The following is a 26,979-nucleotide window of genomic DNA, read 5'->3' as shown; positions in this document are numbered from 1 at the left end:
AAAATTGAAAACCATTTAAAACTGACCAGTCATACATTTTATTTATACATATCTGAATTTGTCTCTCGATTGTATTCATATTTTTCCCTTTATAACAAATACATATATCATCGACATATAAACTACAAATTTGAAATAAAATTAGAAATAAAAAAATATAAATAAATAAATAAAAATCTGCTACTATGTGTTCTTTTTTAATAAAACCATCTCGTACAAAAGATTCTAATCGTCTAAGATGGTCAAGAGTACTTTTCCCTCTTCTAAACCCACACTGATATTTATTAATCTTCTGTTCTTTTCTAAAATCCACACGAACCGATCATTGATAATTTGGTCCATTGTTTTCCAAAGGCAACTGGTAAGTGCTGTTAGACGATAATTATTTGAATGATCTTTTCCTGGTTTAGGTATTGGTATAATAATAGCTTCTTTCCAAAAGGCTGGTATTTCTCCTGATTTCCAGATATTGTTAAATGGTGACTTGCTGTTTGTCCAATCAGGGACAGTGACAACATAAATATACAAATAATAATGTTAACCCGGGGTTTGCCAATGTGAAACGTCTGTTAATGAACACCAGGTATGGCATGAGCAGTGTGGAACGAGATTACAGATAACACAGGATTCTTTTTATCGAGGGTTAGAATGACCCAGGGTTAACAATATCAAGAGTCAAAAGCTCTAAGAATACTCAGCATCAGCTCTCAGAATAAACAGAGCACAATGAGAAACAGCGACGTACATCAATTGTCAATGATGTGATAGCAGTGACCTGGTCTCATATGCTATTGCTTGAGAACTTCCAATTATATTGCCTATTGGAGAAATGATCAGGAATAATAAATGACAGAAAACTGTAAAACTCAGCCATAGGGAGCACCGGGACATTTCCCGGTGGCCTGACAGTCATCTGGCCTGCCACAGTGATTCTGGCCTGCTCCGCCCCCACTTATCATAAAGATTGCGCTTTTCTCCCCAAACTTAATTTAGTAAGTTTGCCCCCATTTGCCACCAGCAAAATGCCACCCTGGGCCCATATAGCCCACGCCTAAATCCGCCACTGGCAATGCTAAACGTTATTGTTCCACTATAATTTGTTCGTTTTGTCTCACGTCGTTGCACAACACCAATATAGTTTAGAATACTGTACAATGTTTTATAACAATTAATTACTTTACTGTCCATTTCATTCAGCAAATTTAAAATTGGGGGCGTCCATGTTTTTTGACATACTTTAAACCAGGGTTTCTGCAGGTTTCACCAAGTTAAATGTAAGACTTTTATGACCATTATGAATGAAATTTTAGACTCATAAAGGGCTAAAGGCTAAGGGATTTTTTAAATGGCTCACATTATGTATTTCTCCCATCAAAAAATAGTATAATTTAATACATTTAATTATACAATACATTCATTCATTATCCTTTCGGCTTAGTTCCTTTATTAATCTGGGGTCGCCACAACGGAATGAACTGCCAACTTATCCAGCATTAGTTTTTTACGCAGTGGATGCCCTTCTAGCTGCAACCCATCACTGGGGAACACCCATACACATACATACACCACAGACAATTTAGCTTAGCCAAATCACCTGTACCATATGTCTTTGGACTTGTGGGGGAAACCGGAGCACCCAGAGGAAACCCACGCGAACACGGGAACAACATACAAAGTTCTTCCACACAGAAATGCCATCTGACTCAGCCGAGGTTCGAACCAGCGACCTTCTTGCTGTGAGCCGACAGCACTGCCTACTGCGCCACCGCATCACCAATGATACAATAATAAATAAATATAAAAAAAATTATATTTTAGATATTTCTTAGCAAAAGATTTTAAATGTTGTGTAAAAAAGCAGGCTTTACTTGTATCCATGCACTTTTTTTCCCAAAATAAACTTTCTATAAAATAAAAAAATGAACAAATGTTTTAAAATGTTTTAAAAACTATAATAAACTAAATTTATGCACAACAATCTGTCCACAGCAGTAAATACATGGAGCACGTTTAAACAAATGTTATTGTAAGGAAAATAATTAAACCGTTATGATAAATAGAGTTAAAATGACCTTTTTGAATGAAAAGTTTAAAGATTTATTGAGATGGATTGTTGGTGATTGTATGGGTTTTGGCCAGATTGGGAAGCAAAACATGAACAAAGGGAAATGAAGACCTGTTTAAAAAAAGATTTAAGACCTACAACACAATATTTCAGAAAATTTAGGACTTTTTAAAGCCTAAAATTTTGATTTTGGAATTTAAGACATTTTAAGACCCCACAGAAACCCTGTTTAAACACAATAGCCCTGGTAATTAGTTATTATAATAATGATGTAATTCAGATATTATCTGTGAGCACTAGTAACAACTACTAGAAACAAGTTTAATCCTATAGAGAGGTTCAAGAGTTCACACTTAGATATTGTTTGACAACTGTTAGCAAGTTTGGCATGCTGTCCCGGGAGAGAACCCTGAGCTCGGAGATAGGTGAGCCCAGGGCTCCCGCCTGGTCCATAGAGCATATGAGGGGAGTACGAGATCAGGTGGTCCTCGAGAGCTCCCCGTGGTAAAAGAAAAAGGAGGAGAAGGGGTGGATGGGGGGTTTCTTCGGAAAACGAAGATAAGAGAGTAGTTCTAGCTAGGCTACTTATAGTGAGTTGGGGTTAATCTGATTGGCTAACTAGTGAATGTAGATGAGTGGCCAGCTGCAGTCAATCATATCACGTGCTCCTCTCGAAACTAGTTTGAAAACTTCACTTGATGGAAAAAAAGGGAATTGTGATCAACGTGACATATGCAAATGGAAAGTACTAAGCCAACACTATCACTGTAACAGCAGATATCTTCTATGAGAATACTGTAGGTCAAATATCGTCAGCTCAGTTAAACTTTTTTTAAATGTATTGTTTTTATTTATTTTTATAGCGCCAGTGCTCAAGGATGCTTTACAAACAGTAGTAGAATAAGAAAAGCAATAACCTTAAGAAGGTAGAGAAAATGGGAGACTAATAATACATAAAACAATGACAAAAGACACGAGAACAAGTAACAAGAAAGAAACTCGTTCCTGTCTTTAAAGTAGTGCTTATGTGCATTTAGGAGAACTAGGCAGCTCACTCAGGACTGCAAGATGGATTTAATTTAGTATTCTTATTATTAAAATATATCTGAATGAGGATCAAATGACTGAGTTGGTCTTTGAGAAGGAAAATCAACCTGTTTGTTCCAGCAGATCTTCCTGTTTGACTCTGAATGTTTCTTCAATCTTCACATCTTCACTCTCCTCTTTAATAAACGCCATCTTTATAAGAGTGTGGAGATCAGTCGCTTCAGCAGGAGTTTTTCTCTGTGTTTGGACACTTTATCCTGTTTAAAATGAACAAAACAATGAACAGAAACAAAATAACTTCTCTTCAACACTTGCTTCAACAGTTTCTTTATATGAGAGTAAACAACAAAAAGAAATCAGGTAAAATGTTTCTTTAAAACACTTATTACACACATTTCTGTTACTTTATTCAAACAATAGCCCTCGGTTACTGAGAATAAAATAGTACTACGATGTATAAAGGGTTTAAATAATATTTCCAACAGCAGGAACATAATTTAGCATCGTATATAAAACCTAAAACGTCAGAACTTTAAATTTAAATCGGTTTATATCTGTAAACGTTTTAAAAACACAAACCTTTCTCCAGTTGAATCACAGCGCTGAAGCGGCGCCGCCTGATGACGTCACACACTACGCCAAAATAAAAGTCTTTTTTGTTTTGCTTTTTTGCCACTACTGTTGCAGTCATGACTTATGGATACATTTCTTCCGTGTTTTTCACTTTACACTATATCTACTCTCTCTCTCTCTCTCTCTCTCTCTCTCTCTCTCTCTCTCTCTCTCTCTCTCTCTCTCACAAACCTTTAAAAACACATTACTTCCTATTAATATTTGAATCCAAATCTTATCCTCATAATTATTACCTCTTTTTTTCTATTTCTACAACTTCATAGGCTTATTTAGGGTTTCTTTTTTTCATATGAATTGTCATCTCTTATTATTTGTGTTCCACATTTCCTGCCATTCTTTAGCAATATCTTCAGTAATAATATTTAATTTACCTTTACTTACAGAAGCATTAAAGGGGTAGTTCACATACAAATTACAATTCTGTCATTTACTCATCCTCTACTTCAGTGTTTCCCAACCCTGTTCCTGGAGGCACACCAACAGTACATATTTTGGATGTCTCCCTTTTCTGACCCATTAACTTCAGGTGTTGGGAGTCTCTTCTGATGTTATGATAAGTTGATTCAGGTGTGTTTGATTAGGGAGAGGTTGAAAATGTGTACTGTTGGTTTGCCTTCAGGAACAGGGTTGGGAAACACTGCTCTACTTGTTCCAAACCTGTTTGAGTTTCTTCTGCTGATCGACTCCTAAAATACCTAAGGTATTTCAGTTCCTGCATATTTTGAGTTGACATTCATTGAGTTTATTCTTTCCATGTTTTTTTTCAGCTTCAGTTTATTAGATTGTGCTGTATATTTATTTTTAAATGTAACATATAACATTTATCTGTATTCACTTTACTCATAATGAATGTATTATTGAGACTTGTGTGTCCTTAAGTTATAATATTATTAATCTGACTTCTGTCCTGTTTTTACTGGTCATTGATTTAACATTGATTAAATATTCAATATTTATAAGAGTTTCAGATGTTTTTGCCAGTGATTATCAATGCCTCATGTGATTAGTGTTCTTCCTTCATTGTCAGATAAATTTCTATTTAATTATACGTTTAAGATCTCATAAGTTTTAGATCTTCTTTCAGTAAATGATCAGCTGTTGATTGTCCTACCCTTCCAAAAATAGCCTACAGGAATCCTGCAGGATTTTCATTTTTTCTGCAGGAATCTGCTGGTATCCAGTAGGAATTATGAAATCCTGCAGGACAAAATGAAAATATGTGCAGGCAATTCCTACAGGATTTAGAATCATGCAGTGCTTTATACGGGAATCCTGAATGATCTATTTTTTTCCTTCAGGATAGCTGCTGTCCTGCAGGAATGATAAAATCCCGTAGGACACATTGACGATATGTGCAGGAATTTCTTAGAGGTTTTACAATGGATCCAAGCAAGTGACAAATCCTGCAGGATTTTATAATTCCTGCAGGACTTGCAGGAGTTATTTGCTGTAATTGGAATGAAAGAAAGAAATTCTGTCACTTGCTGTTGGTAGCAATTTAATATGAGTTCTAACAGATAAACAATACAACAAACAAACAAAAAATAAATAAATAGATAAATTAATAAAAGTATACAAATAGATTATAGGCAATTATAAAAATCCACCATTACTCTAAACCATTCAAATTATACATTTGCATTTTACATTTTATTCCTTTACTTTTTTATTTCATTTATTAAAATGTCAATCCATCTCTCTGTTTTAATTCAACTCCAATCTGTTTGGTTGGATGCAAAAAAAAAACTGCAAGACCTGTCCATGAGATAGACACATATTGAACGTATGTCTCTGCATTTTATGAGTTCAACAGAGTCTGTCTATTCCTCTTTCTTTTAAAATGTTTGTTGCTGTTATCCCTGCTTCTGTCTTTTTGACCTGAGCAACCTATTTTATTCTGTGTCCATTGCCTTTTTGTGGCAGCTGGAACTGGTGCCTCTTCATTTAAGTACACTTTTTATTCCATTTTTATCCTTTAAAAAGAAGCAGGTTAGTGTTATTGTTAGTGTGATTGGTAAACATAATGTGTTTTCTGCAATATTAGAGTAAATTTAATTAGTAAATTATTATAAACATTTATTAAACATTTGAAATAAAATAAGATATAAATGCAAAATTGAAATTAGATAAAACACTGCTGCCAATAATGTATAGGTCTATATTATACAAGTATAATAATTACAATATTTTAAGCAGGGCTCCGAACCGGTTCAAGAAACGGAAACGAAAAACAGAAGCGAATGACATTTTTCAGGAACAGAAACGAAAAAAAGATGAACTTTAATCGTTCTGAACAGAAACGTTTACGGTTAACCGGTTAATAACGTTATTTTATCGTTCTTTTTATTATATGAATTTGGGAGACAAAAAGCATTAATTTTAAAGCATGTGTACAAATGTGACGGTGACGCATACAACGTGAAATGCCCGCGAAGCGGACGTCGTAAGCGAGAGTCGTTTCTGATGCGACGAGCTTGTCTTAAAGGTTACAGAGAACCTGCTCTTTCATGTACAAAGGTATGTTTCGGTATAAGTTATTGTTACTAAAACTTGTATTTATACTAATTTAATTATTGATTGTTGATTGTCGATTGTTTTTAGATGGGTCTCCATGAAGAAAATCCTCTTGTTAACATTTCTCTTATGACAAATCATCTGATAAATCGATCTGTAATATTGAAGGATGAGGGGCAGATCATATACATGATAGATAAAGTTTTCCATGATATGATAGATATTATCAAACAACCCAAGCATTTTCCATTCGGAGAATTACAGTATTTAATAGCTTAGTCCTTATAAACAATCCATTAATAAAACACATTATTTACAAGGCTACCTAAGAATTACCCGAATATGCAATATGATCCTCATAATGATCACAGTGAAATGAGGTAAGCATTCGTTTTTATATCAACTCTAAATGTTTGACCGTGATGCCTATTTAGGCCTATGCCAGTCTATAAAAAGATAATATAGCTTGAAACACTAATATTTCAGAGGAAGTAGTTAAAGTTTGCACAACCAGTGTTTGGTCCTATATTTTGATTACTTGACCTGCAGATTAACGGCAGCACCGGCGGACATAAACGGGATCTGTGCATAACAGGGTTTTATGTGTCCCCGATATGCAAAATCAAGAGAGTGCACGACTCCATAAGGTAACGTAAACTGCACACACTTGATTATGTAATGTGTGAAACTGGGGACGCGTCTCACAGCGCAAAGCATAACTTATTAAATGCCCATGCTTAATTGGTCATTGATGAGGTCCATCGGGTTTAAAGGGTTACCGACAATAAATCAATCAAGTAATCGTTAGCATCCCTAGTTTAATCAATTGTAAAAGTAGTGTCAATGGTATTAAAATGCACACACCATCTATCACTTAATCTATCCAATACAGGGCTCTAGACTAACTTTTTGCCTTGCTGCGCCTTTTTTTCTTAGGTGAACCATGTATTGCATAGTGTTTTATATTTACATTAAAGATAAATAAGGCAAGAATATGAGAATTAATATTTTATATTTTTACACCTACAAAAATATCTTGTGGTAGTGCACTTGTTTAATAAAAATCTTTGTAATTGTAACATTCAACATGCAATACAGTACCATCAAAAAAACTAAACTAAACCGTATAATCTTTTGTATTTACAAGAAATATTAAGTTTTATTCTCGGCCTATGCCTAAATCCAAAAAGCACTAAATAATTTATATATTTATAAATTACACTGATTGAACTAAATAACTATACATTACGCTAAATAACTGAAATTGGCTATATACAGTAGGCCTAATCTTGGGGTGACGCAGAAGCCGCAGTAGGTAGTGCTGTCGCCTCACAGCAAGAAAGTCGCTGGTTTGAGCCTCGGTTGGGTCAGTTGGTGTTTCTGTGTGGAGTTTGCATGCTCTCCCTGCGCTCACGTGGGTTCCCTCCGTGTGCTCGGTTTTCCACACAGTCCAAAAACATGCGGTGCAGGTGAATTGGGTAGGCTAAATTGTCTGTAGTGAATGAGTGTGTATGGATGTTACCCAGAGATTGGTTGTGGCTGGAAGGGCATCCGCTGCGTAAAAACGTGCTGGATAAGTTGGCGGTTACTTCGTCTGTCTAGCAATATTTCGGCAGTATTTAAATTTAGATGAGCCTATAGTCAAAATTTGCAGAAACTGTGCAGCTGCACATTGAATCTGAGGTTTCATCTCATCTCGCTCTCACTGTCATCCAGACATAGATATGTAGTTTAAAAAAGAAACAACGCGCAAATCGACAACAAATAAAACTGGTTGCGTGTTTCAGCACTTGCCGCTCCATACCAAGGAGTGGGGCTTGTGTGTAGCGCCTCTAACTATATAGAGCTTTTAACAGCATATTGTCAAAGCAATAAACAGTATCAAACAGAATAAAATATACGCTATATGTTATATTCCAAATCTATATTTAGATCACATTTCATAAATTCCACACAGTAAATAAATGAATAGATAAATTCTTGTTATCATTCATTTATTTATATGAATAAATAATGACACTAGCACAGCTGTTGTAGGATTGTAAAATTATTGTATCTTTATGCAAAATTATAATTTATTTTATGTTAATTGTTCCTAAAGTGTGTCTAGATGAAGAGCAAATACAAATTCGTTTTATATTATTTGTGGCCGAGACAGGATCCGAACCCATAATTTTGTGTATTTTACTTGTCCCGCCTACCCTGGTTCCTACTGGCTAGCGATCTACACCTACGTGCAACTGCCCTCTGCTTGGAAACCAGCTATGGTCACCAATAAAGATGAAGAAGCAAGGCTTAATAATGAAGAAAAACTGTCCAAGCCCAGTTTTCTACCCTCCTATTGCTGTCAGCCAAGGTCTTTAGTGCCAGTGCTGCAGACAATGCTGTTAGGACTGGATTACATTGCTGATCTGTGTGGGGAGAGAACGGGTTCTCTTACTCTGCAGATCCTTTTTAGTATAGTGGACAGTATCTCCGCCTGTTATGTGGTAGACTGGCGTTTGATTTCCTGGCGGGAATGTCCATCCTTTGTCTTTTACTTTTTGGCTGTTGCCTTTCACAAGGGTGGAAACGGACTAAGTGATATTTACAGCAGCCAAAATGAAATGCGTTGGCCGGGAATCAAACCCGGGTCAACTGCTTAGAAGGCAGCGATGCTCACCACTATACCACCAACACTTGTAGACAGCTCTTGCCAGATGAGTTCAAAAAGAATGCTTTCAACCAAGGCCCTCTTTGTCTTGGTTCGGCACTGAAAAACATGTCCAGCATATGGATCCCAACCATGTCAAAATGCACTGATCTACCCACATGTCATGGGACATCTTCACAAGAGTGGCGCCTGGCCATGTAATGTTACGGCAGCCAAAAGGAATACATTTACTGGGAATATACTTAGAAGCCAGCTATGCTCACCACTATATTACCAATGCTTGTAGACATCCTCTCACAGAAGTGTAGAAAATGAAAGCTTTCGACCAAGGAGTTCTTTGTGTGGGCGAAAAAAAATGTCGAGTATGGATCCCATCTCTTTCTGACGTTGAGGTTGGATAAAGCGTTCGAAAGTACAACCTCACCCAAAAAATGGGAGGTCGATAATTTCACTCTGCAGTGGTGGAGTTCTCATCTTCTGTCACCCAGTATTCACTGTAATGAGCTCCCCCGGTTTGAATGTCATTGCAAGGGTTGACTGGATGCAGCTCATGAAAGGGCAAGCTGACATTTTGTGGAGTAAAAGCTGGGCAATGTGTAAGAATGAATGGCGTGCTTTGTTTGCTGCAAAACATGCTAAAAACGTTCTCCTGTGTGATGCACTGTTCAAGTTACAGCTGATGACCAGTCGAAGACTGATGAAGAAGCAAGGATTATTAATGAAGAAAAACTGTCCAAGCCCAGTTTTCTACCCTCCTCTTGCTGTCAGCCAAGGTCTTTAGTGCCAGCACTGCAGACAATGCTGTTAGGACTGGATTACATTGCTGATCTGTGTGGGGGCAGAATGGGTTTTCTTGCTGCGCAGATCCTCGTTAGTATAGTGGACAGTATCTCTGCCTGTCACGTGGAAGACCGGGGTTCGATTCCCCGACGGGGAGGCCCTTCTTCGGCTGTTGCCTTTTCACAAGGGTGTCACTGGACTAAGTGATATATACAGCAGCCAAAAGGAAATGTGTTGGCCGGGAATCGAACCCTGGTCAACTGCTTGGAAGGCAGCTATGCTCACCACTATACCACCAATGCTTGTGGATTCCTCTTGCTAGAAGAGCTCAAAAAGAATGCTTTCAACCAAGGCCCTCTTTGTCTTGGTTCGGCTCTGAAAAACATGTCCAGCATATGGATCCCAACCATCTCAAAATGCACTGATCTACCCTCATGTTATGGGACATCTTCACAAGAGTGGCGCCTGGCAATGTAATGTTACGGCAGCCAAAAGGAATACATTTGCTGGGAATATACTTAGAAGCCAGCTATGCTCACCACTATATTACCAACGCTTGTAGACATCCTCTCACAGAAGTGTAGAAAATGTAAGCTTTCGACCAAGGAGTTCTTTGTGTGGGCAAAAAAAAAAAGTCGAGTATGGATCCCATCTCTTTCTGACGTTGAGGTTGGATAAAGCGTTCGAAGGTACAACCTCACCCAAAAAATGGGAGGTCGATAATTTCACTCTGCAGTGGTGGAGTTCTCATCTTCTGTCACCCAGTATTCACTGTAATAAGCTCCCCCGGTTTGAATGTCATTGCAAGGGTTGACTGGATGCAGCTCATGAAAGGGCAAGCTGACATTTTGTGGAGTAAAAGCTGGGCAATGTGTAAGAATGAATGGCGTGCTTTGTTTGCTGCAAAACATGCTAATAACGTTCTCCTGTATGATGCACTGTTAAAGTTACTGCCGATGACCAGTCGAAGACTGATGAAGAAGCAAGGGTTATTAATGAAGAAAAACTGTCCAAGCCCAGTTTTCTACCCTCCTCTTGCTGTCAGCCAAGGTCTTTAGTGCCAACACTAAAGACAATGCTGTTAGGACTGGATTACATTGCTGATCTGTGTGGGGGGAGAATGGGCTTTCTTGCTGCCAGATCCTCCTTAGTATAGTGGACAGTATCTGCGCCCGTCACGCAGAAGACCGGGGTTCGATTCCCCGACGGTGAGGCCCTCCTTTGTCTTTTACTCTTTGGCTGTTGCCTTTACATAAGTGTGTCACTGGACTAAGTGATATATACAGCAGCCAAAAGGAAATGCGTTGGCCGGGAATCGAGCCCGGGTAACTGCTTGGTAGGCAGCTATGCTGTTTTTTACCCTCCTCTTGCTGTCAGCCAAAGTCTTTAGTGCCAGCACTGCAGACAATGCTGTTAGGACTGGATTACATTGCTGATCTGTGTGGGGGGAGAATGGGTTTTCTTGCTGCGCAGATCCTCGTTAGTATAGTGGACAGTATCTCCGCCTGTCATGCGGAAGATCGGGGTTCGATTCCCCGACAGGCAGGCCCTCCTTTGTCTTTTACTCTTTGGCTGTTGCCTTTTCACAAGGGTGGCAACGGACTAAGTGATATATACAGCAGCCAAAAGGAAATGCGTTGGTTGGGAATCGAACCCGGGTCAACTGCTTGGAAGGCAGCTATGCTCACCACTATACCACCAACACTTGCGGACGCTTCTTGCCAGAAGAGCTCAAAAAGAATGCTTTCAACCAAGGCCCTCTTTGTCTTGGTTTGGCTCTGAAAAACATGTCCAGCATATGGATCCCAACCATCTAAAAATGCACTGATCTACCCACATGTTATGGGACATCTTCACAACACTGGCGCCTGGCAATGTAATGTTACGGCAGCCAAAAGGAATACATTTGCTGGGAATATACTTAGAAGCCAGCTATGCTCACCACTATATTACCAACGCTTGTAGACATCCTCTCACAGAAGTGTAGAAAATGTAAGCTTTCGACCAAGGAGTTCTTTGTGTGGGCGAAAAAAAAAAAGTCGAGTATGGATCCCATCTCTTTCTGACGTTGAGGTTGGATAAAGCGTTCGAAGGTACAACCTCACCCAAAAAATGGGAGGTCGATAATTTCACTCTGCAGTGGTGGAGTTCTCATCTTCTGTCACCCAGTATTCACTGTAATAAGCTCCCCCGGTTTGAATGTCATTGCAAGGGTTGACTGGATGCAGCTCATGAAAGGGCAAGCTGACATTTTGTGGAGTAAAAGCTGGGCAATGTGTAAGAATGAATGGCGTGCTTTGTTTGCTGCAAAACATGCTAATAACGTTCTCCTGTATGATGCACTGTTAAAGTTACTGCCGATGACCAGTCGAAGACTGATGAAGAAGCAAGGGTTATTAATGAAGAAAAACTGTCCAAGCCCAGTTTTCTACCCTCCTCTTGCTGTCAGCCAAGGTCTTTAGTGCCAACACTAAAGACAATGCTGTTAGGACTGGATTACATTGCTGATCTGTGTGGGGGGAGAATGGGCTTTCTTGCTGCCAGATCCTCGTTAGTATAGTGGACAGTATCTGCGCCTGTCACGCAGAAGACCGGGGTTCGATTCCCCGACGGTGAGGCCCTCCTTTGTCTTTTACTCTTTGGCTGTTGCCTTTACATAAGTGTGGCAACGGACTAAGTGATATATACAGCAGCCAAAAGGAAATGCGTTGGCCGGGAATCGAGCCCGGGTAACTGCTTGGTAGGCAGCTATGCTGTTTTTTACCCTCCTCTTGCTGTCAGCCAAAGTCTTTAGTGCCAGCACTGCAGACAATGCTGTTAGGACTGGATTACATTGCTGATCTGTGTGGGGGGAGAATGGGTTTTCTTGCTGCGCAGATCCTCGTTAGTATAGTGGACAGTATCTCCGCCTGTCATGCGGAAGATCGGGGTTCGATTCCCCGACGGGCAGGCCCTCCTTTGTCTTTTACTCTTTGGCTGTTGCCTTTTCACAAGGGTGGCAACGGACTAAGTGATATATACAGCAGCCAAAAGGAAATGCGTTGGTTGGGAATCGAACCCGGGTCAACTGCTTGGAAGGCAGCTATGCTCACCACTATACCACCAACACTTGCGGACGCTTCTTGCCAGAAGAGCTCAAAAAGAATGCTTTCAACCAAGGCCCTCTTTGTCTTGGTTTGGCTCTGAAAAACATGTCCAGCATATGGATCCCAACCATCTAAAAATGCACTGATCTACCCACATGTTATGGGACATCTTCACAACACTGGCGCCTGGCAATGTAATGTTACGGCAGCCAAAAGGAATACATTTGCTGGGAATATACTTAGAAGCCAGCTATGCTCACCACTATATTACCAACGCTTGCAGACATCCTCTCACAGAAGTGTAGAAAATGAAAGCTTTCGACCAAGGAGTTCTTTGTGTGGGCGAAAAAAAAAAAGTCGAGTATGGATCCCATCTCTTTCTGACGTTGAGGTTGGATAAAGCGTTCGAAGGTACAACCTCACCCAAAAAATGGGAGGTCGATAATTTCACTCTGCAGTGGTGGAGTTCTCATCTTCTGTCACCCAGTATTCACTGTAATGAGCTCCCCCGGTTTGAATGTCATTGCAAGGGTTGACTGGATGCAGCTCTTGAAAGGGCAAGCTGACATTTTGTGGAGTAAAAGCTGGGCAATGTGTAAGAATGAATGGCGTGCTTTGTTTGCTGCAAAACATGCTAATAACGTTCTCCTGTATGATGCACTGTTAAAGTTACTGCTGATGACCAGTCGAAGACTGATGAAGAAGCAAGGATTATTAATGAAGAAAAACTGTCCAAGCCCAGTTTTCTACCCTCCTCTTGCTGTCAGCCAAGGTCTTTAGTGCCAGCACTGCAGACAATGCTGTTAGGACTGGATTACATTGCTGATCTGTGTGGGGGCAGAATGGGTTTTCTAGCTGCGTAGATCCTCGTTAGTATAGTGGACAGTATCTCCGCCTGTCACGCGGAAGACCAGGGTTCTATTCCCCGACGGGGAGGCCCTCCTTTGGCTGTTGCCTTTTCACAAGTGTGGCAACGGACTAAGTGATATATACAGCAGCCAAAAGGAAATGCGTTGGCCGGGAATCGAGCCTGGGTCAACTGCTTGGAAGGCAGCTATGCTCACCACTATGCCACCAACGCTTGCGGACGCCTGCCAGAAGAGCTCAAAAAGAATGCTTTCAACCAAGGCCCTCTTTGTCTTGGTTCGGCTCTGAAAAACATGTCCAGCATATGGATCCCAACCATCTCAAAATGCATTGATCTATCCACATGTCATGGGACATCTTCACAAGAGTGGCGCCTGGCCATGTAATGTTACGGCAGCCAAAAGGAATACATTTACTGGGAATATACTTAGAAGCCAGCTATGCTCACCACTATATTACCAACGCTTGTAGACATCCTCTCACAGAAGTGTAAAAAATGAAAGCTTTCGACCAAGGAGTTCTTTGTGTGGGCGAAAAAAAAATGTAGAGTATGGATCCCATCTCTTTCTGACGTTGAGGTTGGATAAAGCGTTCGAAGGTACAATCTCACCCAAAAAATGGGAGGTCGATAATTTCACTGTGCAGTGGTGGAGTTCTCATCTTCTGTCACCCAGTATTCACTGTAATGAGCTCCCCTGGTTTGAATGTCATTGCAAGGGTTGACTGGATGCAGCTCATGAAAGGGCAAGCTGACATTTTGTGGAGTAAAAGCTGGGCAATGTGTAAGAATGAATGGCGTGCTTTGTTTGCTGCAAAACATGCTAATAACGTTCTCCTGTATGATGCACTGTTAAAGTTACTGCTGATGACCAGTCGAAGACTGATGAAGAAGCAAGGATTATTAATGAAGAAAAACTGTCCAAGCCCAGTTTTCTACCCTCCTCTTGCTGTCAGCCAAGGTCTTTAGTGCCAGCACTAAAGACAATGCTGTTAGGACTGGATTACATTGCTGATCTGTGTGGGGGGAGAATGGGCTTTATTGCTGAGCAGATCCTCGTTAGTATAGTGGACAGTATCTCCGCCTGTCACGCGGAAGACCGGGGTTCGATTCCCCGACGGGGAGGCCCTCCTTTGTCTTTTACTCTTTGGCTGTTGCCTTTTCACAAGTGTGGCAACGGACTAAGTGATATATACAGCAGCCAAAAGGAAATGCGTTGGCCGGGAATCGAACCCGGGTCAACTGCTTGGAAGGCAGCTATGCTCACCACTATACCACCAACGCTTGTGGACGCCTCTTGCTAGAAGAGCTCAAAAAGAATGCTTTCAACCAAGGCCCTCTTTGTCTTGGTTCGGCTCTGAAAAACATGTCCAGCATATGGATCCCAACCATCTCAAAATGCACTGATCTACCCTCATGTTATGGGACATCTTCACAAGAGTGGCGCCTGGCCATGTAATGTTACGGCAGCCAAAAGGAATACATTTACTGGGAATATACTTAGAAGCTAGCTATGCTCACCACTATATTACCAACGCTTGTAGACATCCTCTCACAGAAGTGTAGAAAATGAAAGCTTTCGATCAAGGATTTCTTTGTGTGGGCAAAAAAAAAATATGTCGAGTATGGATCCCGTCTCTTTCTGACGTTGAGGTTGGATAAAGCGTTCGAAGGTACAACCTCACCCAAAAAATGGGAGGTCGATAATTTCACTCTGCATTGGTGGAGTTCTCATCTTCTGTCACCCAGTATTCACTGTAATGAGCTCCCCCGGTTTGAATGTCATTGCAAGGGTTGACTGGATGCAGCTCATGAAAGGGCAAGCTGACATTTTATGGAGTAAAAGCTGGGCAATGTGTAAGAATGAATGACGTGCTTTGTTTGCTGCAAAACATGCTAATAACATTCTCCTGTGTGATGCACTGTTCAAGTTACTGCTGATGACCAGTCTAAGACTGATGAAGAAGCAAGGATTATTAATGAAGAAAAACTGTCCAAGCCCAGTTTTCTACCCTCCTATTGCTGTCAGCCAAGGTCTTTAGTGCCAGCACTGCAGACAATGCTGTTAGGACTGGATTACATTGCTGATCTGTGTGGGGGCAGAATGGGTTTTCTAGCTGCGTAGATCCTCGTTAGTATAGTGGACAGTATCTCCGCCTGTCACGCGGAAGACCGGGGTTCGATTCCCCAACGGGGAGGCCCTCCTTTGTCTTTTACTCTTTGGCTCTTGCCTTTTCACAAGGGTGGCAATGGACTAAGTGATATATACAGCAGCCAAAAGGAAATGCGTTGGCCGGGAATTAAACCCGTGTCAACTGCTTGGAAGGTAGCTATGCTCACCACTATACCACCAACGCTTGCGGACGCCTCTTGCCAGAAGAGCTCAAAAAGAATGCTTTCAACCAAGGCCCTCTTTGTCTTGGTTCGGCTCTGAAAAACATGTCCAGCATATGGATCCCAACCATCTCAAAATGCACTGATCTACCCACATGTTATGGGACATCTTCATAAGAGTGGCGCCTGGCCATGTAATGTTACGACAGCCAAAAGGAATACATTTGCTGGGAATATACTTAGAAGCCAGCTATGCTCACCACTATATTACCAACGCTTGTAGACATCCTCTCACAGAAGTGTAGAAAATGAAAGCTTTCGACCAAGGAGTTCTTTGTGTGGGCGAAAAAAAAAAAGTTGAGTATGGATCCCATCTCTTTCTGACGTTGAGGTTGGATAAAGCGTTCGAAGGTACAACCTCACCCAAAAAATGGGAGGTCGATAATTTCACTCTGCAGTGGTGGAGTTCTCATCTTCTGTCACCCAGTATTCACTGTAATGAGCTCCCCCGGTGTCAGGGCAAGCTGACATTTTGTGGAGTAAAAGCTGGGCAATGTGTAAGAATGAATGGCATGCTTTGTTTGCTGCAAAACATGCTAATAACGTTCTCCTGTGTGATGCACTGTTCAAGTTACTGCTGATGACCAGTCTAAGACTGATGAAGAAGCAAGGATTAATAATGAAGAAAAACTGTCCAAGCCCAGTTTTCTACCCTTCTCTTGCTGTCAGCCAAAGTCTTTAGTGCCAGCACTGCAGACAATGCTGTTAGAACTGGATTACATTGCTGATCTGTGTGGGGGGAGAATGGGTTTTCTTGCTGCGCAGATCCTCGTTAGTATAGTGGACAGTATCTCCGCCTGTCACGCGGAAGACCGGGGTTCGATTCCCCGACGGGGAGGCCCTCCTTTGTCTTTTACTTTTTGGCTGTTGCCTTTTCACAAGGGTGGCAATGGACTAAGTGATATATACAGCAGCCAAAAAAAATGCGTTGGCCGGGAATCGAACCCGGGTCAACTGCTTGGAAGGCAGCTTTTTTATAATTTCATTTATATCAAAAATTAAAAACAATTACATTCAGGTAATAATACATGTACATTATATAAAGCCATTTGAACATATATATTCCCACATAAAAAGTCTTTTTCAAATACATCAATCTTGTCATTCAAGTTACAATAATAGAAAGAGCATTAAGCAGTACAGACATTTTTCTTTTAAACAATTTACACACAGATATTTTGCCACTCTTCTGTTTAACAGCATTCCTTCTATTCCATATCACAATTCTTGCAACTGTTAAAATGAAATTTATGAACCTTGTATTTTTACCTTCTGTTTTACAAGCAAATAAAAATAATGTTTCCCATTCCTCATCAACAACCTGTTTTTCAATCCCCATTTCATTTATCATTTCTTTAATTTTTCCAATAAAACATTCTAACTCTTTGCATTTGAAAAACAAATGTAGTATACCTTCATCTTCTTCATTACAAACTTTACATCTTGCATCATTTGCCAAACCTATTTTACACAATCTCATTTCACTTAATAAACAGTTTTGCCTTAAAATGTAATCAAAATCCTCTAAAATTGGACTTTTCCACCAAGCTCTCAGATTTTGCCATATTTCCTTTGTTTCTATATTGGGATATAATCTTTTCCAGTACTCTTCTGCTTTGGGTGTAACAAACACGTCTTTACATAAGCATGAATAAAACATCTTCAGTATACCATCTTTGAAAGCATATTGATTTTCTTTAAAGTTAATCACCCTTCCTTCATCGCTGTGCATATCCAAATTATTTTCTATCATTTCTTTCCATTCTTTTGGTATATTGTTTTTCAAGTTGTTAAATTGATTTTCAATAACTCCTTTAGTTTCGTTTTCATAGTTTTCTATTATTGCATCTTTTATTACTTGCACCTGTACATAACCAGGTATCACTTCATATAAGATATCTTTAATTTGCTTTATTCCTGCATAATACCATTTCTTATCAAAAATAGTGTAATTCCCTTTTTTAATGTAATCATTTAAAAACAGCGGTTGCTTTAAAATCTCTTCTTTACTAAATGTACAATCAATATGCTTTCTAAAATCTCCCCATGGCTTGATAACTTCTTTATAGAATTCTGGAATCCCATTCATCATATTCTGTTTGGGCTTCATCCATAATATATATTCTTGCATTTCCCCACATTTATTTAAAAAATACGTCATCACATCTTTCCATACGTGTTTTTCTTCTTTCCAGTATTTATTTACAGTTTTTATTTGTATGCTTTTCATTCTGATAAGTGGATCGATTAAACCTAACCCCCCTTCTTTTACTTTACCAATTATGGTATCATAAGCTATCTTGGAAGGTTTCCCGTCCCATATAAAATCTAATACAATAGCTTTTATCTTCTTATAAACACTCATTGGCAAACTCACTGTACCTAAAACATACCACATTTTAGATAAAAATAAGGAATTTAAAACTAAAACTTTCCCCTTTAAAAACAAACCTCTTAATTTCCAGAAATGTAATCTTTTTTCCATTCCTTTTAAAAAAAAAGTGGTATCATCAGCATATTGAAAATATTTTTTGTTCTAACTCTGTTCCTTTTATACATAATCCTCGTATTTGCTTTTCATTATCAATTGCTAACCCCAATGTTTCAGATACAAGTGTGTATAGTAGTGCTGACATTGGACACCCTTGTCTTATCGATCTTGTTATTTTAAAATCTTTAGTTAAAAAACCATTTACTTTTATACAGCTTGTTATATCTGCATATAAACATTTCATCCATTGTAAATATCTTTTTCCAAAACCAAATCTCTCCATTACATTCATCATATATTTGTGTTCCACTCTATCAAAAGCTGAATCCAAATCTACACTAATTATATATCCTGTTTCTTTTTCCTCTCTCATATACCAGATTATGTCTCTTATATTGTTTATGACATCCGTTATGTCTCTTTTTAGAACCGCATATGCTTGATTTGTTTGGATTATGTTTGGTACAACTACTTTCAATCTATTAGCTAAGACTTTCGCTAAAATTTTATAGTCTGTGTTCAGCATACTTAAGGGTCTATAATTTTTTAAGTCTTCCTTGTCTCCATTTTGTTTATAAATCATTTTAACCATTCCTTTTTTCATACTATTAGTTAACTCCCCTTTTTCATAAATATCACTGTATATTATATTTAAAATAGGACTTAAAACATTTTTAAAAACTTTATAAAACTCAACTGGTAGTCCATCTATTCCTGGACTTTTCCCATTTCTCACCTGATCAATAGCTGTTTCTATTTCTAAATCTGTTATCTCACTCTCGCACATTTCCTCGTCCTCTTTATTTATTTTTACTGTTATTTTTTCTAATAAGAAATTTTCATCATTTAAAACTACTCCATTTTCTGTAAATAATTCCTTATAAAATTGTCTAGTTTCCTTTAAAATTCCCTCTTTGTCCTCTACAGTTTTCCCATCTTGTGTTTTTATACATTTGATTATAGCTGCTCTCTGTCTTGTTTTTTCTAATTCATAAAAGTATTTAGTACTTCTTTCTCCTTCTACAATGTCTTTAGCTCTGCTTCTAATAATTACTCCTTTACACTTTTCTTCTTCGATTTTCTTCAGCTTTTCCTGTAATTCTATTATTTTGTCAACATTTATCCCATTTACTTTACTCATTTCTTCATCCCATTCTTTTCTAATTTGATTTTCCTTGAATTTTTTTGCCTTTTGTCTTTTTTCTGATATATTTATTGAGTATTTTTTTATTCTATTTTTCAGATTATCCCACCATAAACTTGTTTCTGTTTCAAACATTTCATCATTCACACTATTGATTATTATATTTTCTATTTCCATTTTATACATTTCTATTTTGAACAACTCAGTGTTGAGTATCAACACTCCTGCTCCTTTTTCAATCTCATTAAAATTCATCGTTATCCATATAAAATCATGATCACTCTCACTATAGGTTTTGTAGAAAACTTTGTTGACATATTGTACTTCTTTCTTCTTACATAAAAACAAGTCAATTCTACTTTGCTTTAAAATCCTATTTACAATTTGTCTTCTTGAATATTCTCTTTTCATACCATTTTGCTCTCTCCATACATCTACCAAATCACATTTCCTCATTAAATTCTGTAGTTCATTCCTTCCTCTGTCTGTTCTAAAATCCATTGAGTCATCTTTATCTATTCTTTGCATGGCAACATTAAAATCTCCTAAAATAAATATGTTTTCATTCTTATCTATTAACTTATCTTATTCCTTATAAAAGTTATATTTCTCCTTTTCCTCATTTGGTGCATGTATGTTGCATACTCTAAAACTTTTCCCATTATACATAACTTTTACAATTATAATTCTTCCGTCTGTGTCTTTATAGTCTATTTCTACTTTTTCAAAAATCCCTCTTTTTATCAAAATTGCTACCCCTCTTTTCTTTTCTATATCTCCATTACTAAATATTTCCCCATTCCACAATTTTCTCATCTCATTTTTAATCTCATCTTCCCACTTTGTCTCTTGTAAACATAATATATCACACTTTTTTGTCAAACACGTTAATCTTTCAAACTTTTCACATTTTGACAATCCTCTTACATTCAGTGATACCACACATACATTACTTATTAGGATAATTATTGGATAAACCAATAACCACCATTTATTCTGAGTCACTGTCACTTAAACAAATGTTTCTTGCATCTCCTTTTTCAAATTTTTTCCTTTCCATTCTTTCTTTAATCTCTTCTCTTCTCATTTTCTGCCGTTGTAGAACCAGTTCAATGTTTAAGCCACTTTTACATCTTGATTTTAAATCTTTTATCTTTTTACCTTTTTCTTTTTTTTCCAGTCCATAATTCCCCCTTTCAAAATCCATTCCTCTTAGCTCATTTAGTGCTCTTGTTTCATTGTCCTCAGTCCTTTTCTTCTCCTGTCTCTCTTCAATGTTCAGTTCTATAGCGCCTTCATCATATTGTTCTTCATCAAATTGTCCATTATTTGGTTCTCCTTCCTCCTCGTTTGCTCCTTCTCCCAGTTCCATTCCTTTATCCTCTTCCTCATATCTGTCCTCTTCTGTATTGTTTTCTTCTCCAGTTTTGTCCTCCTTCCTTTCTGTGGCCGTATTATCAAGTGACACTTGTATTTCCATCCTTTCCATTTCCTCCTCTTTTTCACAGTTACATCTTGTTGATGCCCTCTCGCAGCCCTGGCACTGCAGAACTTCGCAGTCCCGCACATAATGCCCCTGCTTAAGACATCTTCTACATGTGAAATTTGGGCAGTCTTTCTTCTCATGCTCTGTACTGGAGCAAAGTCTGCACATTTTCAGTTGATTATCGTGTATCACTCTGAAATTTTGTATCCCTTCTTCTGTAACAAAGCCAACATTGTATGGTAAAGATTTAACTTCTTTGGGAAATTTTACCTTTACAAAGCGTGTTCCGTCTGCCACCATTGTTCCCGGATGATATTTTCTTCTTTTAGGAAGTATAGGAGTTACTCCCCAATTACTGAGTTTTTGTTGTATCTCCTCATCCTGTATGTAACTGGGCAAGTTCAGAAAAGATACCATTTTTTCTGTTGCACACAGCTTTTTCATCTCACATTCTTCTCCATTAATCATCAGTCCATTCATCAATATCTCGCATTCTTTTTCACTTTCCATTGTCAGCTCAAATTCATTGTTGTTTTTCCGTCTCAGTCCAAATAATTTGCCAATCCCGACTTTGTCTTCCACTGCTTTGATTATGTTATTTATAGTTGAGTTTTCAATTTCTCTTACCATCATTGTTAGTGTGGCTTCCTTCTTGTAGTCTCTTTGATATCTTGCTTGCTTCTTTAGTTTGTTCAGCATTTGTTGTTTCTGACTTGAATCATTCCTTTGTCCTTCAATATTCTTTTCGCTTTCAATACTTGCATTTGATTGTAGTTCTCCTTTCTTTTCTTGACCACCTCCTTTTCCTTCTTTTTTCTTTGAGACAACTGTTGCCCATGTCTCCTTGCCGTTTTCTCCGTTATCTTCATTTAGAGTCCTTTCAATCCTGTTTGTAGCATTTCCTTGTTCTCTGTTCCTTGTTCCGTTTGTGTCCTGTCCATTCTCTTTCTCCATTGTGTCCATTTTGTTGTTTTCTAACCCCAAAACAGTGTTACTGTTTGGGGTTAGTGAAAAAAATCTTTAACTGAAAAAACAATTAAAGTAAACTTTGTAATACAAAAACTAAAAATAAAAAACAAAACTGCCAAAATGGAAGAGCCTCTCTCTTCCTTCTGCCACCTCACACTTCCTGCTGTGCAACAACTGTCACTCACACTAGAGGGCGTGCTCAGGGTGGTATGGCCGTAAGCGAGAGCAGCCGTCAAGAGTTGGCTATTTAAAAATAGGCGCAGCACCAGGAGCCGCTCAGCTTGCCTTGACTCAGCACCGACAGAAACAACGCCTTTGGGCACTCAATAGTTTACCTCTTTTTTTTATCTTTTTAAAGTTTATTCTTTTTTTTTTTTTTTGGCAAATGAAGGAATTCAAAAAGCTTACAGCACCTGGTATTCCCAGGCGGTCTCCCATCCAAGTACTAACCAGGCCCAACCCTGCTTTGCTTCAGAGTTCAGATGAGATCAGGCATTGCCAGGGTGGTACGGCCGTAAGCGAGAGCAGCCGTCAAGAGTTGGCTATTTAAAAATAGGCGCAGCACCAGGAGCCGAGTGCCGCTCAGCTTGCCTTGACACAGCACCGACAGAAACAGTGCCCTTGGCCCCTCAATAGTTTACCTCTTTTATTTATTTATTTATTTATTTTATTTTATTTTTTTTTGCCAAATGAAGGAATTCAAAAAGCTTACAGCACCTGGTATTCCCAGGCGGTCTCCCATCCAAGTACTAACCAGGCCCAACCCTGCTTTGCTTCAGAGTTCAGATGAGATCAGGCATTGCCAGGGTGGTATGGCCGTAAACAAAAGCAGCCGTCAAGAGTTGGCTATTTAAAAATAGGCACAGCACCAGGAGCCGAGTGCCGCTCAGCTTGCCTTGACACGGCACCGACAGAAACAATGCCCTTGGCCCCTCAATAGTTTACCTCTTTTTTTTATTTTTATTAATTAATTAAATTTTTTTTTTTTGCCAAATGAAGGAATTCAAAAAGCTTACAGCACCTGGTATTCCCAGGCGGTCTCCCAACCAAGTACTAACCAGGCCCAACTCTGCTTTGCAATGATTAGTACTACATAGAACCAGCAAGGTGACGAATGACGAGTTACTCAGAAATCAATGCACATTGGCCTTGCCTTGGATGGACCTTCTGCTACTTTCCTGCAAGGCCATTTTTTTTAATTCATCATCTTCATGTCGGGCAGCAGCTCTATATCATCTTAAGGTTCCATGGTGTAATGGTTAGCACTCTGGACTCTGAATCCAGTGATCCGAGTTCAAATCTCAGTGGCACCTGTTTTTATTTTGCCAGCACCGCACAAAAAAAGTTAAAATAGCATCCTTTTCCCTTGAAGGCCAAAGAATGACACTAACTCTGGGTTTTCTAGCACACTGGTAAGAAAACGGCCGGTTAGCTCAGTTGGTTAGAGCGTGGTGCTAATAACGCCAAGGTCGCGGGTTCGAGACCCGTACTGGCCAAATTTTTACTCTCTTATGCCTCAGATGCACTTAATGGCTCAACTTGGTCTCACAGACATCCATGCTGCAGTTATGAGAAAGCTGTGTTATGGCAGCTGAAATAGCTCAGTTGGGAGAGCGTTAGACTGAAGATCTAAAGGTCCCTGCTTCGATCCTGGGTTTCGGCAAAGCAATGTTGTTGTTCTGTTTTGGGCACAGGGTCAGTTGAATGAAAGTCACCCAAAAAGCCTAGCCGCTTCACCCTTAAGTCCACCTGCTTCCATTTGACCAAAACGCTATCTTTCTCTCAGGTGGTCACATCGCTTCTGGTGATGATTCCTATGGCCTAATCGACAGCACTCTGCTATATATTTAGTACTTTGATTTCCCACTGCGGACGCGCCATCGAATAAAAGAAAACTGTGACTTGATAGGGCTTCTGAAGGATTGCAATGATTAGTACTATACAGAACCGGCAAAGCTGACGTAAGGAAATTCGCTCTAAACCCTCCAGGTGCAACCAGCTTTGCAATAAAAGCCAGTGTGAAAGGCATGAAAACAGAAGTGGAGAATGCGGGCATCGATCCCGCTACCTCTCACATGCTAAGCGAGCGCTCTACCATTTGAGCTAATTCCCCTTTTCACAAGGCAAATTGAACATTTTAGACGTGGTCAAAAAAGAAAAAATAAGATCACATCTGTTCTGTGGTGGCTTCTTTGCCCTGCCTGCCATTTAGTCGTCAAATTGCCTAGAATAGCGTGCTTTTCTTTTGAAGGCCCTACCTAGTCCTGCTCCAGTAAATGTGTGAGGAGCCCTGCATGCCGAATGACGAGTTACTCAGAAATCAATGCACATTGGCCTTGCCTTGGATGGACCTTCTGCTACTTTCCTGCAAGGCCATTTTTTTAATTCATCATCTTCATGTCGGGCAGCAGCTCTATATCACCTTAAGGTTTCATGGTGTAATGGTTAGCACTCTGGACTCTGAATCCAGTGATCCGAGTTCAAATGTCGGTGGGACCTGCTTTTATTTTGCCAGCACCGCACAAAAAAAGTTAAAATAGCATCCTGTTCCCTTGAAGGCCAAAGAATGACACTAACTCTGGGTTTTCCAGCACACTGGTAGGAAAACGGCCGGTTAGCTCAGTTGGTTAGAACGTGGTGCTATCAACGCCAAGGTCGTGGGTTCGATACCAGTACTGGCCAAATTTTTACTCTCTTATGCCTCGGATGCACTTAAGGGCTCAGCTTGGTCTCACAGACATCCCTGCTGCAGGAAAGCCGTGTCATGGCAGCTGAAATAGCTCAGTTGGGAGAGCGTTAGACTGAAGATCTAAAGGTCCCTGGTTCGATCCCGGGTTTCGGCAAAGCAATGTTGTTGTTCTGTTTTGGGCACAGGGTCAGTTGAATGAAAGTCACCCAAAAAGCCTAGCCGTTTCACCCTTAAGTCCACCTGCTTCCATTTGACCAAAACGCTATCTTTCTCCCAGGTGGTCACATCGCTTCTGGTGATGATTCCTATGGGCTAATCGACAGCACTCTGCTATATATTTAGTACTTTGATTTCCCACTGCGGACGTGCCATCGAATAAAAGAAAACTGTGACTTGATAGGGCTTCTGAAGGATTGCAATGATTAGTACTACACAGAACCGGCAAAGCTGACGTAAGGAAATTCGCTCTAAACCCTCCAGGTGCAACCAGCTTTGCAATAAAAGCCACTGTGAAAGGCATGAAAACACAAGTGGAGAATGCGGGCATCGATCCCATACCTCTCGCTTGCGCCTGCAGCATCCCGTCTACAGAGCCAAAGTAAGCCCAAAGTAAGCCCACATAAGCCAATCACGTCTCACCTCGGTGGCTTACTTTTGACCAATAGAGTTTAACCCCTGTGGCTTACTTTTGACCAATCGCGTTTGTCTTTGTGCTGACGTCATTTCGACCAATCGCGTTTCACTTCAGTGGCTTACTTTTGACCAATCGCATTTCTTTTTGCTGTGACGTATTTTTGACCAATCGCATTTTTCCTCGATGGCTTACTTTTGACCAAGCACACAACGCTTTTATTATAATCGTCATCTTTGAATCAGGTAAGCCAGATGTAACACTACTTTATTATTAGTTTATTATACTGTGTGTATTTCTGTTAAATGATAATTTACAATCGACAGCAAGGTAACCTTATAGCAGATGTTTTCTACATAACTTGTAAAACGGTAATGTTTCCCATGATAAATACAGAGCAAAATGTCGCTAGTGATCAGAAAAGGTGGAATCATCGCCATTTGGTCAAATGATTAAACAAAATGTTCTGATATTTGTTTAGAATAATAATGCCCCCATTCGACCTAGCAATATTGGGCCCTATTATCGCGGTGTACACTCTAAAAAGTTAACGTTACTGTATTTAAATGTACAGTTACAGTTACTTATAATGTAATTGCATTAAATACAGAGTTTTTTTCTTAAACATTTAATTTAGCAAGTAATTCTATACTTTTAAAATAATTCTATTTTAAGTAAAACGACTGCACAAACTTTAAAAACATTTGAGTTTAACACTTGTTCATGACAATATATGATATATATTTAGTAATTAGATTGTATTTTATTTCATAAATCTATTGTAAAAATATTATAAGCATATATTGTATTTTGTTTATTTTATTACTTGTGTTTTCAGATATATTACACAACAGAATAGTTATATTAAATAGCTGAAGTACAAACATTTTATTTTTGTCTAGTTTTGTTTTGTCTAGGTTTGTTTAGTTTTGTCTAGATTTGTTTAGTTTTGTCCGATTTTTGTCTAAAAATATCCTATAGACAATACTCCTACTTTTGTCCAGTTTTGTTTTGTCAGATTTTGTCTATTTTTGCTTAGTTTTGTCTCATTTTGTTTAGTTTTGTCTGTTTTTGTCTATTTTTGTTTAGTTTTGTTTTGTTTGATTTTGCCTATTTTTGTTTATTTTTGTCTAGTTTTGTTTTGTCTAGGTTTGTTTAGTTTTGTCTAGGTTTGTTTTGTTTTGTCTGATTTTGTCTATTTTTGTTTATTTTTGTCAAGTTTTGTTTTATCTAGGTCTGTTTAGTTTTGTCTAGATTTGTTTAGTTTTGTCCGATTTTTGTCTAGTTTTGTTTAGTTTTGTCTAATTTGTTTTGTCTGATTTTGTCTACTTTTGTCTAGTTTTGTCTGATTTTGTCTACTTTTGTTTTGTCAGATTTTGTCTAGATGCGTTTTGTCTGATTTTGTCTACTTTTGTTTTGTCTGATTTTGTCTAGTTTTGTCTCGTTTTGTTTAGTTTTGTCTGATTTTGTCTATTTTTGTCTAGTTTTGTTTTGTCTGATTTTGTCTAGTTTTGTTTATTTTTGTCTAGTTT

General features: G+C 38.8%; 13 non-coding genes and 1 pseudogene across 13 annotated transcripts; 8 read left to right on the top strand and 6 right to left on the bottom strand.

The window, feature by feature from the left end:
* The window catches only part of LOC130222380 (gastrula zinc finger protein XlCGF49.1-like), a 78,647-nt pseudogene extending 75,282 nt beyond the window's left edge, over positions 1–3,365 (bottom strand).
* Positions 3,366–8,866: 5,501 nt separating this feature from the next.
* trnar-ucu (transfer RNA arginine (anticodon UCU)) lies at positions 8,867–8,938 on the bottom strand. The gene has a single exon. It is a non-coding gene; the product is annotated as a tRNA-Arg (tRNA).
* Positions 8,939–9,922: 984 nt separating this feature from the next.
* Positions 9,923–9,994, bottom strand: trnag-ucc (transfer RNA glycine (anticodon UCC)). Its single transcript has one exon. It is a non-coding gene; the product is annotated as a tRNA-Gly (tRNA).
* A 4,702-nt stretch (positions 9,995–14,696) lies between these two features.
* On the top strand, positions 14,697–14,768 carry trnad-guc (transfer RNA aspartic acid (anticodon GUC)). Its single transcript has one exon. It is a non-coding gene; the product is annotated as a tRNA-Asp (tRNA).
* Positions 14,769–14,855: 87 nt separating this feature from the next.
* Positions 14,856–14,927, bottom strand: trnag-ucc (transfer RNA glycine (anticodon UCC)). The gene has a single exon. It is a non-coding gene; the product is annotated as a tRNA-Gly (tRNA).
* An 842-nt stretch (positions 14,928–15,769) lies between these two features.
* trnad-guc (transfer RNA aspartic acid (anticodon GUC)) lies at positions 15,770–15,841 on the top strand. Its single transcript has one exon. It is a non-coding gene; the product is annotated as a tRNA-Asp (tRNA).
* Positions 15,842–16,803: 962 nt separating this feature from the next.
* Positions 16,804–16,875, top strand: trnad-guc (transfer RNA aspartic acid (anticodon GUC)). The gene has a single exon. It is a non-coding gene; the product is annotated as a tRNA-Asp (tRNA).
* Positions 16,876–22,528: 5,653 nt separating this feature from the next.
* Positions 22,529–22,647, bottom strand: LOC130223928 (5S ribosomal RNA). The gene has a single exon (XR_008837036.1). It is a non-coding gene; the product is annotated as a 5S ribosomal RNA (ribosomal RNA).
* A 185-nt stretch (positions 22,648–22,832) lies between these two features.
* LOC130223885 (5S ribosomal RNA) lies at positions 22,833–22,951 on the bottom strand. Its single transcript, XR_008836995.1, has one exon. It is a non-coding gene; the product is annotated as a 5S ribosomal RNA (ribosomal RNA).
* Positions 22,952–23,368: 417 nt separating this feature from the next.
* On the top strand, positions 23,369–23,440 carry trnaq-cug (transfer RNA glutamine (anticodon CUG)). The gene has a single exon. It is a non-coding gene; the product is annotated as a tRNA-Gln (tRNA).
* Positions 23,441–23,549: 109 nt separating this feature from the next.
* On the top strand, positions 23,550–23,623 carry trnai-aau (transfer RNA isoleucine (anticodon AAU)). The gene has a single exon. It is a non-coding gene; the product is annotated as a tRNA-Ile (tRNA).
* A 931-nt stretch (positions 23,624–24,554) lies between these two features.
* On the top strand, positions 24,555–24,626 carry trnaq-cug (transfer RNA glutamine (anticodon CUG)). The gene has a single exon. It is a non-coding gene; the product is annotated as a tRNA-Gln (tRNA).
* Positions 24,627–24,735: 109 nt separating this feature from the next.
* Positions 24,736–24,809, top strand: trnad-auc (transfer RNA aspartic acid (anticodon AUC)). The gene has a single exon. It is a non-coding gene; the product is annotated as a tRNA-Asp (tRNA).
* An 88-nt stretch (positions 24,810–24,897) lies between these two features.
* trnaf-gaa (transfer RNA phenylalanine (anticodon GAA)) lies at positions 24,898–24,970 on the top strand. Its single transcript has one exon. It is a non-coding gene; the product is annotated as a tRNA-Phe (tRNA).
* The last annotated feature ends 2,009 nt before the right edge of the window (positions 24,971–26,979 follow it).

This window comes from Danio aesculapii, chromosome 4 (assembly GCF_903798145.1).
Source record: "Danio aesculapii chromosome 4, fDanAes4.1, whole genome shotgun sequence".
Taxonomy (NCBI): domain Eukaryota; kingdom Metazoa; phylum Chordata; class Actinopteri; order Cypriniformes; family Danionidae; genus Danio; species Danio aesculapii.
Note: the sequence above shows the minus strand (reverse complement) of the source record. Positions and strands in the feature narration are given on the sequence as shown.